Source organism: Poeciliopsis prolifica, unplaced genomic scaffold (genome assembly GCF_027474105.1).
Source record: "Poeciliopsis prolifica strain line A6 unplaced genomic scaffold, Auburn_PproV2 SCAFFOLD018, whole genome shotgun sequence".
NCBI classification, from domain to species: domain Eukaryota; kingdom Metazoa; phylum Chordata; class Actinopteri; order Cyprinodontiformes; family Poeciliidae; genus Poeciliopsis; species Poeciliopsis prolifica.
In genome coordinates this window covers 20,246-33,584 of record NW_026562393.1, presented here as the reverse complement: position 1 = coordinate 33,584, position 13,339 = coordinate 20,246, and the positions used below count along the sequence as shown (strand labels likewise).

Below are 13,339 nucleotides of genomic sequence, written 5' to 3'. Positions count from 1 at the left end.
CAATTTACTGTAACAGAGTTTCTTCATAAAAAGACTGAATCCTGTGACTTCACATTGGATATAAAATTAAGAATATTTTTTAAATTAAATATTTGGGAATATCTCGGAATGGAAATGGCTTCGCTATTGAAATGATTTTCTAATGTTCTTTTCAAAAAAGCGTGTCAATATAACAGATTTTCAGAAATGTTGACTGATAACCTTTTCTTGTATGTCGCTGCGCTTTATTTATTTCATTTTTATTATGAATAAGTATACTCTTAAGTTGTTATTAGGTTATTACTTGAATATTTAGTAGCGCTTCACTAAAATGTAACAGAAATAAAACAAATAGCTTCCAAAGTGATTTCCTGCATCCTTAATTAACCCCATTATTGCCCTGAGTTTCTCTCCCTTATTATCCTGTTACCCAATCAGAGTAATTATGTTGACATATTTAATCACCCGACTGTTGCTTTTGTGAATGTGCTATTTGCTGCAGAATTATTTCCAAATCTGTTATCAGGGAATCCAGCAGCAGAATCCTGACAGAACCTCGGGAGTTTTACAGTTTGCAGCAGCATTTTTCTCTCTCAGACAGAAAAGAAGAGCAGCGAAGCGGCCGCTCGCATCCTCTTCCTTTAAGATCTGGAGAAGGTTAACTGATTCTTTGCTTTGTTCTGATGATATTCTCTCTGGCCGTTACCTGCGACAAAAGCAGAAATTAATTTTCTCTCCAGTTATCGAGAAGCAGCGTTTAGCGGTTCCCTGCTCACTGCTGTCGCCCGTCGTCCTGAAAGCTCTCCCGCTGCTGTAATGAGCTCCAGAAGCCTCAGCCTCTGTGCTTTTCTCCCTGCAGTGATTACAGGAACAAAGACATGAGTGGAGGAGGTCTCACTCTGATCTGTGTTTGTTTGTCGATGTGAAAGCAGTGAGGGTTCTTACATGGATAAGCGATTACACACACACACACACATGCACACACAAGATGTCACACACGCACGCACACACACACACACACACACACACACACACACACACACACACACACACACACACACACACACACACACACACACCCACACACACACACACTGCTTTAGGATTTCTGGAGCAGAAAACACATTGTGTTTCAAACGTCAAGCCAGAATCCAGCAGCTGCTTCTGTGACTCACCTGGATCCGAGTTCTGGCTGAATCATTAAAAACAAATTTGTCTAATCGAGGAAAAGATGTTAAGCAGGTCTTGGGTCAGACCTGTTTGGCTTAGTACCAGACTATAGGGCTGAAATGATTAATCAAATTAATTGTGATGAATTGATGATTGACATAATCATCAACTAATATGGTAATTGGTTAATTGTCAACAGTAAAAGCCCATTTGCTGAAAGAACAACACAAAACTATACAGCAAAGAGTTTTCCTGTATCTTTTTATAAAGATAAAGAAAATAAATAACTTTGTCTGTGAATATATTTTAGCCAGACCCCTCAAAGGTCCTTGTTTTAGCGTCACTCGTTTTAACATCTCTCAATCCAAATAAATAATCAACGTATTAACCCTACACTGTGCAGCTTCTGACATGATGATGCCAGAAGCGTACACTTTGTTTATTTGCATCTTTTAACGTATTTCTAATATCACATAAAAAAAAAAAGTTTTAAGTGGTTAAAACACAGAATGTGCACATGAAGCTTGAAACCTCTCACACAATGTGTAATTCATTCATGTTCATTCATATTTCAAGCTTCCCACTGGACCAGAATTATGTGTACAGTGACCTTGTTGTAGTTGGTTGTAGGTATCAGCGTTCACTGTGGCTGAAATCTCACATCAGACTGCACAGAATGTTTTTTGTTTTTTTTTTCCTATAGAGAAGGTGGACAGAGTGACAGAACAGCAACAGGACAAGTGTGGGCGCACATTTCAGTTCAGCCTGGCAGAAGTCAAACTCTCAGTCGGTGTGGCAATTACTGAGAGATTTGACTGGCTGTACAGCTGTTACAGAAAGTGATGTGGACTGGCGTAGCGAGGGGAAACACTCGCAAGTGCTACAACTAACAGCATGCACCGTTGTGTCGATTTTTTTCTGATAATTGCCTTCTGTTAAAGTACTGTGGCTGTGGCTTTTAATTGAAAAGAAACATAAACAGAAGCTCGAACTCCTGTTTGTTCTTTGTTTTTTAGTTTGCTTGTAAATTCTGATTTCGGTCCTATTTTTCATCTGGTTTAACCAAACGACCCGACTGAGACCCGGTTTTTGAGTGGATCCCAGTCTGCTTTCAAACAAAGTCTGGTGCGATTTACTTCTGGTGTGAATACAGACCGGCCTACATGTAGTTTTGGACTTTATGAGCCATTATTGCCGGCAGTTGCTATGCTACTGCTGATTAAACCAAAGCCGTACCTGATCTGATGTTCTCTGCATGTTGTCTCCTTTTTGCAGCTTCCGTTTTCCTGACAGCGTTGCAAAATTGGAATCAGCGTTGCATGAGCTGCTTGTTACATTCAAAATGATATCACGACATAATAAACACACAATTGTGCACAACAAAGACACCGCAAGTATTTTCTGTCAAATGGGAGCAACGATCGTCACCCACATGGCTGTGTTTTCAACTTATAGGACAAGAAAGCAAAAAATCTCAATGTAAAAGCAGAGAAAAATATAAAGTATGTTTGTGGTCTGAAACAAACAAAGAACCTAAGCGGACTTTCCTGGTGGAAACACATCCTCTAGTGAAATAATTCAGTTTATGCAGAAAGTTTAGAGCTGGAGGGCTGCAGTCCAAACCTCTCACTTTTCTATTTCTATTTCTTTTCTTCTTTTTTTGCGATGTTGGGCTGAAATCAGCAGAAGCAGTTGCATGTTCTGTTAGATTTTTGTTCTGGGATCATGAGACTCAAATAAACAGAAGACTCTCAATCACACAGAAAACACAGTTTTCTGTATGCACAGACAACTGTGTGCACAGTCACAGTTGGGCTTAAAGAGACGGAGGCACTGGGCACCAAAACAAACAGTGGCAGTTCACAGTTTGAGCCGTTAAACCCAAAATAATCTCAGTCTGATATTTCTAATATGAACATACAGCAAACACGATCACGGCTGATAACTGCAGCAGTTAATTCATTCTCATTCAACACTTCCACAGACAACCAAACAAGGATTGTTGTAACTGTAGTTACTGTAAATTCACACTGTTATGATAGCTGTTATGTTTCCCAAAGCCCAGTTCTGACTGTTAGAAATGTTGAAAGACGATCCAGTCAGATCCATTTACCGACTCTTGTTCTTCTTTGGTTCTTTAGTCCTTCAGCTACTGGAGGATCTGAATCAGATCTTGAAGCATCCGATGAGGGTTCAGCTACAGCCTGTGATGAATGCGTGTGTATGTGTGTCTTTTTCAGCGCGATGATCACTACAGCCTGTGATTATGGCAAAAAATCCTGCGTGTGTTTATCCTGTTCAATAAAACGATTGTCTCCATCTGCTGTGTGTTAGAGACACAGCAGGGTTAATTATTGCTCTGTGTGTGTGTGTGTGTTTGTTTGTGTGTGTGTTTGTTTGTTGTGTGTGTGTGTGTGTGAAGCCAAGCAGATAATTTTTCTCCTACCAGGTACAAAACAACAACAACAATCCCAGCTTAGACTATTTTATATTTCCTTCTTGGAAAAGTTCCATAAGTCATCACGTTTTTATCTGAGCTGAATCTGCTGTTGAGCGAGAGGAAACCTGCTGCAGCTCTTCTGCAGCAACACAAACAACCAGACCTTAAACCTCTATTGTGGCAGAGAGGTGGAGCTCACCGGCGGTACAACTAAAGCTTCAGTTGCCAGCGCCGAAAGACAGTTCTTCTAAAATTCCCCTAAAAACATCAAACTTGAAGTCTCCCTCTGACTTCCTGTCTTTCTCTTTGATCTGTATTACATTTCACTAATTCATGCTCCTGGACTTAAAAAGCTTCTGTTCTGAAGTTTAATTCCCCTTTTTGAAAGTTTTCCAATGAAATGCTCTTCAGCAGTTCTAGTTGAAACATTATATGAAAGACAAACTTCCTGATTGCCGAGTAGACAAGACCTTCACTCTGTTTACGTTCTGTTCCTTGTGCTACATTCTAGTTTTACTAAGAACAACAAAATTCAAACTTTCCAGCTGAAAATAAATGTCTAAAAATCGACCAGAATTCCCAACAGAGTTACATTTCCTAATGGGAAACTGGGACTGCCCCGATATTGAAACTGATTTGTTTTCAATATGGCTGTTTCTCACATCAAGAGTAATTAGATTAGTTGGAAGCATCTCAGTTTTACAAGTAAAAATGTGTCTAAAATCAGTGTTACATGCAGCACCTGTAACTTTAAACTGCAGAAATTAAAAGTGGGGTTTGATTATGGAAAGTAAAGCTTAAGCTGATGTTTTTAAACAAGCAACATCTACGAGCGCCGCCATGTTGGAATTCCGACTTCTTAATTTGAATGTTTTTGTTGGTCTCACATCAAAACCCATATACGACTTCTGGGGTGCGTTAACTCTTCTTCTTACAAATCATTATGATTTAGCATTTCTTAGCTGTGACAACAGTGCCCTCTGGTGGACAAAGAATTGCACACTAAGATTACTGCACCAATGCTAATAATAATTACAAAGATGCTGAAAAGCCCAAATCTAGGAACGGTTTATAAACACATTTATATTCCCATAATCTATTGAGCCATCATTGCTTTACCCTCAAGTTGTCTGCAGTGGGATTGTATAGATTAAAGGTCATGCATGTCAACTCACTTGTCCCTCTCTCAGATGGAGCTCCTTCCTTTGGGGGATCCCAAGAAACTAGAGTGGTTTGACAGTCTGGGTCTGTACTGGGATCTTCTCTTTGCGAGCCAACATCTAGAAAGTATCCGTAAGGAAGAATTTTGATCAAATTGATCATGCGGGCTGACTGCTTTTGAAGTGAAGGAGAAACGATTCTGCTCTCCTTGACGGAGCTCCTCTTCTGATCCCTGAGGCAGGATTCAGTCTTCATTAAAGAGGAATTAATTTCAGCTACTTGTTTCCTGGATGTGGTTCTTCAACTCTTAATCCATATCTCAGGGCCATAGGGGAGGGTTGAAACGCAAATGGGACAGTAATACCCAGAACCTTATTTTCCGGCTCAGCTCTTTCTTGATAATAGATGATAGACCTTGATAGGCTGGCGCAACACCCTCATTGTTGCAAATGGAGCCTTATCCGTCTTTTCATCGCTGGCTCCATCCTGCCATCAGGCAGGAACACCAGGACTCTGCATGAGGCAGAGACTCACCTCTGACCTTCTGCCAGATCTCAGGTCTCAGATTTAATGGAGCACCATGAATGCAGTCAGTTCAAATATTACCAGACAATTATGACTTTCAAGTGACAAATAAAAACACCAAGTTTGGATCAGAATTTCTCTGTCAATTTAACTCTGCTTCTCCATCTTCCTGTAAGTACGAGTCTTAATCTTCTCTGAGATGTTCTGCTGATCAGTTGGCAGTTTGATTTATTGATTGGGTCCGCTGGTGTTATATGTCAGATAATGTCAAAGGAAATGATTAAACACAAACACACTGCGTCTTAAGGTTACGTCAGTTCCCTGAATATTGCTTAACACACCTTCAGTTCACACAGAGGACCGCATCATGAGGTGTGTTTGTGTTGTCGATTGCCCTGACATTTCTGTTCCCAGCTGTATTCATCCATCTTCATTAGTGTCAGTCGGAAACGCCAAAGTCCAAATGCCAAGCACCCTGTGTCGCACAAAGAAAAGTGACTCACGAATACGAAAAACTCTGGGCTAAGAACATTCTCCCTTAAACGTAACAAGACTTCTGATTGGACATCACCTGTCAGGACCTGTCTACAGCAACCTGCAGCTAATTCTAGTTTTGACTGTAAACTCTCATTGCCTCCTTGCAACTCTTCACGAGAATGAGGAAGCTTCTGCATGCTGACTTGAGACCAACAATTACCAAAGGTCTATATTTCCCGTGATGCGTCTGGACAGACATGTTTGTTTGACGGTGACAGATTCTCTTCTGTGTGTCTGACCCAGAGGGGAAGGTGGAGGTGACCAAAGAGGGAATGAAGCTGTGCACGATGGGACCGGGGAAAGTTTTCGGAGAGCTGGCCATCCTCTACAACTGCACCCGGACCGCCACGGTCAGAAGTAAGTATGCTGTTGGAGATTAACAGGAACAATAAAAATATATATAAAAAAGAAAACAACCTACTGATCTAGGTTTCGATTCTTGCTGCTGTTCTTCTCCAAGAAAATCAGCAGAGAGATCATGTGGAAAAAAAAAGCGCCTGATCAGATCTGCTTAATTCATGTTGTAAAACTCGACCCAAAACAGGGGGAAAATAAACAGGATTGAAAATGGAAGTGATCCCCCGGTGTTGTTTTGTTGTTGCGCTGAAACCAGCTGACAGTCGACTGTTGCTGATCAAATTAGATGTTTGCCTGGGTATCATGACCAACATCTCTGGAGGTTAAACTAAAACAACGTGGGCATTGCTCTGTCCAGCTCTGTAGGCTTAAATTTAAACTTCCAATTAGCAGCGCTGGCCTCAGACTGACTACTGAGTCGGCAGATGGTAGGTTTTCCTGAGCGTTCTTCTGGGATTCAATTGGATTCTCTCTCTGGTATAGGGAGGGAATCCAAAGAAACTGTTTAGAGACTGTGGGTGAGTTGGCAGCATTGAGTTGATGTGACTCTAACCAATGTTTCCGAGTTAAAAGAGAGAGAAAAAAAAAACCTAGATTTGCTGCTGGAATCAACTTCCCTGCTGGTGTTTTCTTCACCAACATGGTACCGGAAGAGTCGGGCATCCAGAGGGAGCTGATCGGAGTTCAGCTGAAGAAACGAATCTGAACACCATCCGACAGCACCGCCGTGTCTAAGTGTGCACGTCCAACTTCCTGTCAGCTCTTCCTGGTGGAGCGATCGCTAAGCAGCTGTTGCCAAGCAACACCATCCGGTCCGGCCAACCCGTTTTGGCACCTGTGCGTCTCTTGGCAACAGGGCTGGGTTCTACATGATTTGTTTGCATTTTCAAACGCTTTCTGCTTGTTTCTCACATTAACACAGTGAGCCTGCTGCATTAAATCATTTCTTAATGCGGCTCTCATTTCATTATCAGATCTGATTATGCTTCAAACCTACTGCGCTGACGTAAACCTCGACAAATTACGTGTCTGAGCCTCCGTCTGGTCTCTTCTGGGGTTTTCAAACTTTGCATCTTTTTTGTTTAAATGTAAAACTGGCAGAGATTAAAAGATACCAAGAGCTCTGCTTAGCCCATCAGAGAACACTGAGCAAATTTCTAAATCTTGGCCTGTCGGGTCTTTCTGCATGGAGTTTGCATTTTCTCCCCATGTATGCGTGGGTTCTCTCCAGATACACCAGCTTCCCTCTAAAGTCCAAATCTACATTACTCAGACTGGAAGAAAAAGTCAGCTCAGACAGAGAGTTTCCAGAGAAGGAGATGGATGAGCCAACTGGTTTAATTTGCAAGTCATAAAACATTTGGAAACCTTTGTGTGGAGAAAATATGTTGCAGAGATCAACGGTGGTGTTAATTGCTGGAATTGAGATCAGTTTATTACACATCATGTTTCACGTGGCTGCTGCTGCTGCTGAGACTCTGGTGTTTTACAGTGACGTCGCAGAGTGATGCATCACTCTCAGAGATCGTCTTTGTTTGAGCTCAGATGGTTTCTTTCCGTCTTCATTAGGTGTCGCAACTATCAAGACAATGAGCCAAGTCAGAAACAAAACCTCAACAAAACTGTGATGGCTCTAAATTGCGCCCATCATGAGTGTCCTTAGGTATGAGTTTGTGTATCTATGGTTGATTGTTCTGTGTCTGTGTTGTCTTTGTGGGACTGGTCACCTATCCAGGATGAAAAAAAACAACAACAGCAAAAAAAAAACAACCAAGAATTCACCAGTGTATCCAGGAGCATCATCAGAATCCGACATCCTTCCAAACATCCAGAAGGTTTTAGAAGTTTAAAGAAAAAAGAACATGATCTGAGTTTGATGTTCCTGTTTTCACTTTTTACAACTGTTTCCAGGTTCCAGTTGTAAAGTGTCTTTATTAAAAGCGAAAAATACACTTATGGCTTTCAGAAAATAATTTTGATGTCGATTTGAGCTCTTCCCCACAGAAACCTCCTCACTTAGCGCCCACATGTCCGCACAGAGTTTATTTATAACCCAGCAGAGCTTCTCTTCCCTTCACACTCGCTTACATTGCGATAAGCACATAGAGACACAGTTTGGGTTCTTACACACAAACGTTGTGCTTTCTGGACCTCCACACACACACACACACACACACACACACACACACACACACACACACACACACACACACACACACACACACACACACACACACACACACACACGCATGCACGCACACACTCACTTAACCTCTGAATGTGACCATTCAGAGGTTAGTGAGTGTGTGCGTGCATGCATGTGTGTGTGAAGCCTTGAGGCCTCACAGTGACAGGGAAGCAGAAAACCATCCTCACTGCTGTGGCGGATGGAAAAAAATGTGTCGGTGTTTTGTAAAAAAAAGAACTACAGTCTCTCTCACACAAACATTATTAAAGTGCAGGAAGTTTCTGAATTCCTGCATCTCCACAGTAACTGCCTGCAACTTTAGACGGAGGCATTGTAACCATGGTAGCCAGGTCTGTCAGTGGACCTGTTGAGGATTATGGGATGTAACAAGTTTTGGCTCACCTTTCGTGAATTTGTAAGGACTTTCCTTCAGTTCCTAAGCCTGGAGTTGTCTTTACCCCTTGGTTTAACTTGACGTTTTCCTATTTTATTGTCACTCTTTTTCTTTTATTCATCCCATTTCTTTCCTAAATCACTATCAGTTCTTTTGCTCCATTCGCTCCTGTTAAATTTATTCTGTTTTTCGTTTAATCTGTATGGTGTTCCCTCTGTCCTACTTTTCCATCCGTCCTCCACGTCTTCCTGTCTTTCCTTCTCTCCTGCCTGTTTCAGTCAGGTTTTGATGTTTCCCTCACAGAGTTCCGAGATGAAGGGACTCGGTGCCACAATCTGAAACTACCACAGATTCCTCAGGAGGATGAAGATTCTGCTGTGGTTCAGTCACAGTCATTTCCCGACCCCCTTGTTCTCGGTTCCGGCTGTGCGGGGAATTGAACCCGCATCACAGTGGAGCAGAGCCCTCAGAGAAATATGATCCTCTCTGTCACAGACAGGTGCAAGAGGGTTCGTCGTCGGGTGATTTTGGTTTCATTCAGACCACGGTCTGTAGTTTGATTCTGCAGAGATTGATTCGTTTTTAAGGACTTCGGGCCGACTCATCGTTTGATTCGGGCTCAGATCGCAGAAGGAGACCATCTACACTCAATCAAAGACAATCTCTTATTGTTTTAAAGAGATCGTTTCAGTAGCAAAGATGAAACCGATGTCAGTTTTAGGAATCAACATCAAGTTAAAGTATTCTCTTGTTTGTTTTCCTCCCCAAAGGTTTTCTAGTTATTTTGTCACTTGAAAATAAAACCCATGTTACTCAGTGATGAATTTGGCTTCCTTGTTGCAGCATTTCTGTTTCGGCTGATGTTTCTGACGTAGGTTTGATGAGTTTCGGCATCTCTCAGGCTCAAGATGTCACCAGGAGCCTGAAATATGCTACCATCACCAAAAAACCAAACAAAAACTAACTAATGTTCACAGACGCGTTAAATAGGTTGAGCGATTTGAAACCAAGGTCCGGTGTTTGTTCGTTGCACAAAAAAGCCCCCTGCTGTTAAGCAGACTAAAATTTGTTACTAAGCAACAACATCAACTCAGCGCTCACAGTAAGGAGCCCAGATCACATTAAACTTTGTCTGTTGGTCACAAACAGAACCTGAACGCCTGATTACACCTGGACTGCAGATATGAACATCTGACACACACACACACACACAGAGGGTGTGGTTTCCATGACGACCTGTGCGTGTTTTGTGCACGCACAACGTGGCACGATGTCAGGTCTCATCTGATGCTAACACACAGTTTGAAGATGAACATAAAGGCCCGCATGCACACAACTCTTAACAGATGCATGCAGAACCAGCAGCTCCGTGTTTCAGCTCGAATGTGTGTTTCAGCTCTGATCCATGTGAAGCTGTGGGCCATCGACCGGCAGTGCTTTCAGACCATCATGATGAGAACCGGACTCATCAAACACTCCGAGTACATGGACTTCCTGAAGAGGTGATTGCCTTAAGGCATGCATGATCTCATCAACACGCGCACAGATACATTCAGCGGCTGCAGAACCAGCTTAATTCATAAAATTCATTGCTTCGGAAGGAAAAAAGTTCTCCAAAGCAAAACATTCCCTCCGCGCTGATGTGCAGGCTGCTTTAGAAATGTTCTATTTAATATTTATTACATTTTTCAGTGAGCATTCAGAAACCACAAACACCGACTGAAGCAACGCCAACACTTCAAATGCAGAATTTGCGATTGAAGATAAATTAAGAATGGATTTCTTTCTGCGCAGCGTTCCAACTTTCCAGGGTCTTCCAGAGGAAACCCTCAGTAAGCTGGCAGACGTCATGGAGGAGGTCAGTCCGTCATCTAACTCATCTTCTCTCCTTCGTCTGCTGTGAATCGTCCAATCAGACAGTTTGCTCTGTGTCCAGACTCACTATGACGTCGGAGAGTACATCATCCGGCAAGGAGCACGAGGAGACACCTTCTTCATCATCAGCAAGGGGAAGGTTAGTCCCCTCTCCTCTTATTAAATGACTGTGACGTCATCATTTACTTTAAGAAAGCCTTCTGATTGATCACACTTCCTGGTAGGTGAATGTGACTAAGGGGGATTCAGCCAATCAGGAGGCCATTCACCTGAGGGAGCTCGGCAGAGGGGATTGGTTCGGAGAGCGAGCGCTGCAGGGGTAAGACCACTTTGCCCTAGACAACCAATGTCACTCCACCTTTCACCTCCATCAAGTCATCCGAGCATCCTTCTCTACAACAGACCGTTCAAACACCTCCATGTCCGTCTGTCAGCCTGTTGGACGCAACGTCTTATTAAGAGTTTGATGGACAGCTCGCTGTCTGGCTTCATGTCCATGTGCATGAGGCGCTGCACAGTTTTCAGAATATTTTACATACACCTTTTCCATTTTGGTTTTTGAAGTTTTCTTGAGTTTGAAAACAAAGATTTTTGAAGTTGATGAAAAAGTTTGTTGTTGTGATGTAATATTTCGAAAATTGTGATTTGGGGAAAATTTTGAACGTATCTGAATTGATCTCAGTGGTTATCAGTGGTCATAGACTCTCCACTGCTCTGAATACAGTTCTCTGCTAGGCTGGTGGTTTAATCCCCAATAATGCTGTGCACATGCATGTGTCTGTGTGTGTTCACAGGGAAGATGTGAGAACAGCCAACGTGATCGCTGTTGAGTCCGTCACCTGCCTGGTTATCGACAGAGAGTGAGTCTTCTCAGTAGCTTCAGAACCAAACAGACCTGGACACAAAGTCTGTCTGCCCTGGGTTCAGATTAGTCTTTTCAAGTTGCTCCTTTAAAGCTGACCAGTTTCTAAACGTTAAGATTTGAACAGTGGAAAAAGCTGGCACATCTTTCTTGAGTTGATACTGCCCTCTGCTGGCTTTCAGGGCAAACGACATATACTAATTGCTTCAAGTAAGTAATAAAACCTGTCTAGATTGTTCTGGAGCTCTGCCCTGTTAGCATGTTTCTGAAATGGACCGAACATCATGTTCATTCTCAGATCATTGAAATTAATATAATTTTTCTCTTTCTCTCTCTCTCTCGCTTCAGCTCATTCAAGCACCTGATTGGTGGGCTGGATGACGTTTCAAATAAAGTCTACGAAGACGCTGAAGCCAAAGCCAAGTACGTCTGTCAGACAATGACAGGTCTACAGCGTTATCTGGAAGTTTTCACTCTGCTTTCAGCTGAGCTTTCTAAAAAAAAAAAACTTGATGAAGCAACACGTTTTATTTACAGCTCCATTACCGCACCAGAAACCTCTCTCCCGAAACAACCCTCTTGTGTTTGTGAAGATGATCCCCTCATTAAACTGTCTCCGACTGTGCATTCATCCCTAATCGTGGCGCTCATTTGAGCTTTCATAAGTGAAGTGGGCATTGAGAACCCAGAGGAGGCAAAGAGTGGAACCCCGGGGGGTTGTTACAGAGCGATACATATAAAATTAGCATTGAATCCATTCTGCTCTAAAGAGTAAAACATGTCAATAATGCGTCCCCTACATCAAAAACACATCTCTAATACTGTTATTAATAACAACCCAGATCTGCTGGGCAAATTAACAACAATTTGCATCTTTTTTCACCTTAAATTCTTCAACCACTTCATCACTCAGGGCCTTTTGAAGGGTCGACCGTTGTGTGTGTGTCTCTGCTACCTAAACAACAGGAAAGAAAACAATAAAAAACATCGAGACGTTCCCTTAAAAATAGATCCAGAACAACAGGTGGATTTGTTTTTGTTTTTTGTATTCAGAAGGCTTGATTATTGTTTTGGCGTGTTTACTGAACTCTATAAAAATGATTGTTAGAGTTCTGACCAACATCAGAATCAATGAACATATCCAAACATACCTTTAATATCTACTTTGACCCCATTTTTGGAAAATAAAACTGTACTTCATGCCGGTTTTGAATTAGATAGCGTCTGCTTATTTTTTCAGGCACAGCTAAATATTTAGAGAGCCTTCATCTCAATCAATCTGTACAGCAGTTGGGATATAACTCAGTCTGACTTCTACCAGGTGGCGAAAGGACAGCTATCAGAGGCGTTTTGTGGAGCGAGGACACTCATCCAATCAGGGTTCAGCTGCTGCTGTAAACAAGTAGATTCTGCATGAACGGTCAGGAGTCAACTGACTGCCAGTCATGTGACACTGTGCAGCCGGACGCTCTCGTGTTTCCTCTTATGGTATAGAGTCGATATGGCACACACTCGCACACCGGGCTGCTCGACTGTTATTCACAGCTGTCGCCGTGGCAACGGTAAACAGCGTGTGCAACCTGAGTGTGTGTTTGCCCTTCTGGTGCTCTGCTCTGAGCTGAACTCTGCTCCATACAGAAACCTGAATTTGGTTTGGGTTACTTCTGTTGACCCGAGCTGACGGAGAGACCCGCAGACATGAAGGGAGAGTTTGTGTTCATCTTTAGCGGGATTTGTTTGTGGTGTTAAAAATATCTCCTAACTGCAGAAAAAAGTGTTCAATATGACAATATGGGCAATTTTTATGAAAGTTTTTTTTTTTTTTTCTGCAAACAATTTCACTCGGAGCTT

General features: G+C 42.3%; 1 pseudogene; it reads left to right on the top strand.

The window, feature by feature from the left end:
• Positions 1 to 13,339, top strand: part of LOC129368133 (cGMP-dependent protein kinase 1-like) — a 35,752-nt pseudogene that overhangs the window by 14,915 nt on the left and 7,498 nt on the right.